Source organism: Panthera uncia (assembly GCF_023721935.1).
Source record: "Panthera uncia isolate 11264 chromosome A3 unlocalized genomic scaffold, Puncia_PCG_1.0 HiC_scaffold_12, whole genome shotgun sequence".
Classification (NCBI taxonomy): domain Eukaryota; kingdom Metazoa; phylum Chordata; class Mammalia; order Carnivora; family Felidae; genus Panthera; species Panthera uncia.
This window is the reverse complement of record NW_026057579.1, coordinates 22,866,031-22,869,126: the sequence shown is the minus strand read 5'-3', so window position 1 is coordinate 22,869,126 and position 3,096 is coordinate 22,866,031. Positions and strand designations below refer to the sequence as shown.

At 36.8% G+C, this 3,096-nt stretch overlaps 1 pseudogene; it reads left to right on the top strand.

The window, feature by feature from the left end:
* The first annotated feature begins 332 nt into the window (after positions 1-332).
* On the top strand, positions 333-1,501 carry LOC125937807 (E3 ubiquitin-protein ligase Mdm2-like; annotated as a pseudogene).
* Positions 1,502-3,096: the final 1,595 nt, after the last annotated feature.

Genomic DNA, 3,096 nt, shown 5'->3' with positions numbered 1-3,096 from the left:
TGTGAATGTTAGATGCTTGCTGCATATTAGGTTCCCAGATGTTCCACTGGACTGCTGTCTATAGTGTGTGAAGACTTAAATTTGATTTTTTAGCTTTTATCCAATTCTGTTTTATTAATATGCACTTATTTATAAGTATTCTTACTCAAGCCCTCTATTTTTCCCTCATTGCTGGGCCATGAATTCTGCACCCCTTTGGGTTATCCTTTATGCACCCGGCCCTTGCCTTTCCTTGGCTTCTACTTACCAATGATTCTTACATGGTATGAAAAAATAATTTGTGTCCAAACCTGGACGATTTTGAAAATTAAAGGGGAATTTTGAGAGTCTGCATGGCCTGGGTGCACATGCACAAATACCCAGGAGATGCACTAGGGGACCTGAGCAAGCTGGGCTCCTCTTGGGTCCTGTGCAGCCTTAGTGACTGGGATGAAAACAGAGCAAGAAGCCCAGCTGGTGGGAAGCCCTGGGCCCTCTGACTGAGGTCTTGCTGGGTTGTTTTGCTGTCAGGGGCCTCCTTCTTTGGACCTAGGGTGCTCATGTATCCCCAGGCCTGGGATTTAAGAACATTTTGAGAATTCAGAAGAAGAAAAGAGAACTTCTGACTCGGCAAAAATTTGGATGAATTACCTGGTGAATGACAAAGAAAGCACCCGAAATCTTACAGTATTTCTCTTTCTTTGATGAAAGCCTCACTTTATGTGTTATAAGGGAGATACAGTGTGAAGAATCAAGAGCAGGGAATCCAGAGATTCCAGCAAATCCGGATCTTGATTCTGGGGTACATGAACATTTGGGTGGTTGGATCAGGATTCAGTTTTAGATTAAATTGCTGTAGAATTTGAAGCTGAATCTCAATTCAGAAGACTGTAACCTTAGTGAAGAAGAATAACTCTCAGAGGAAGATGATAAGGTATATCAAGGTAAATCAAGCAGGAGAGAGTGAAGTATATTCACTTGAAGAAGATGCTGAAATTTCCTTGGTAGACTACTGGAAGTATACTTTATGAAAGGAATCCTTCCCTTCCACTCCATTGCAACAGATGCTGGACAATTGGTGAGAACTGTCTTCACAAAGAGAAAGTATCTGTACAAGCCTATCTAGAAAAGTCAATACAAGTAGAAGAGGGCTTTGATGTTCCTGACTGTAAACAAATGAACAAACAAAAAACTACAGTGGATGATTCCAAAGTGTCATATGTTGAAGAAAATGATGATCACACAAGCCTCCCAAAATCTAGCAAAGTAAGCACTACACTCAGCCATCAACTTCTAATTGCATTACTTACAGCAGCCAAGAAGATGTCAAGGAATTTGAATGCGAAGAAACACAAGACAAAGAATAAAATATGGAATCTAGTTTTCTCCTTAATGCAATTGATTCTCGTGTGATTTGCCAAGGTTGACCTAAAAATAGGTGCATTGTCCACTGCAATATCTTATGGCATATTTTGCATGTGCAAAGAATCTTAAAAAACTATGCAAGATGGAAAAGTCCTAGAGATATGCTGTACAACATAGTGCATACAGTTAACACAGTATGAGGTACTTAAAATATGTTGAGGATAGTTCTCATGTCAAGTGTTCTTATACAGACACACACAAATGCACACAAAAGAACAAAAGGAAATTGCTGGAGGTGATGGATATGTTTAGTACCTTGATTGTGGTAATAATATCATGGGTGTATGCTAATGTCCAAACTTACCAAAATGTATACATCAACACGTGTAATTTTTTGTAATTTATATCAATTATACCTCAGTAACCTTAAAAAGAAAGAGACATAAGCCCTACCCAGTATAAAGAAAACCAATTCAAATGACTGTGATATTTCCACTAGTTGACCTGTCCATAAAATAGAATTACATATTTCTAACAGTATAACCCAAAACATTTAGATGAACATGAAATGTATTATTTTTTATATATGTCAAAGCAAGAAAGTATTTAGTCCATGCATATTTCTTGTCTTCAGTGTCATTTACCTACTGGGAGTAGATAATGAATATTTGCCTCCTTTCAGGAAAATGTAAATTTGTGTTTATATTGTATATTTGGTTTTTAATGTAATTTGGATTAGACAGCTCATCCTTAACATCTATGCCTTCTATTTTAAATCTTATCCACTTTCTCTTAAATGAGAAGTACCTGATTTTACTTTTATATAAGTAGGGCGTTTAAATGTAACTTATTTAGTACTTTTCCTGTAAGGAGAAAAAGTTTGTGTGAAAGATTTAATATAAAATTTTTCAATACCCTTTAATCTTGCGATTCTTAGTTTCTCTGCTCTTTCAGAGCCTCTTAAAATACTTTTTCCAGATAAAAAATAAATTGGTAGTTATTTTTGGTGCTATGTAATTAAAGTGTACTTCTTCTTCAGCCACTTTGGTGTATAAGGGATTAGTGGTAAAGATGTTGTCACTTGAGAAGTCTGTGGGAATAGGCATCATATATCATATACCCCACAAGACAAAACCTTTTAAGGCTCCCTAGTAGAATATGAAATTGTCCTGGTGGGGAGAGATATAGCTTGGTCTAGCAGTCTCTTCTCCATGGGTGATTTCAGGATTTGGTGGAATCAGTTGTTTCCTCTAAATTGATACACAAATCTAAGACAATTTGAAGTATCTTCTTGGGCTGGCTTACATAGATCCTCATTTTTCCCAGGTTTCAGAACTTTGTTTATGGTACATTCTAGAAACTAGTGAATTCATAAAGATATGTTTGGAAATCTTATAGAAAAAACTAGTCATTTTAAAACTAGCTAGAAAGGTCATACCTTTTTTCTAAATTATCCAGAGATTATGCGTCAACCTTCCTTCAAGAAAGACAGAGTCAAAGCGTAGGATTCTAAAATAGCTCTCAAATTATATAGACTAATTTCTTGATTTATGTTTATTTTTTTAACTTTGAAAAATTTATTTTTTGACAGAGGCAGAGACAGAGTGAGTGGGGGAGGGGCAGACAGAGAGGGAGACAGAGGATCCCAAGTAGAGTCCGTGCTGCCAGCACAGAGTCCAACGTGGGACTCAAACTCATGAAACTGTGAGATTATGACCTAAGCCAAAACCAAGAGTCAGATGCTTAACTGAC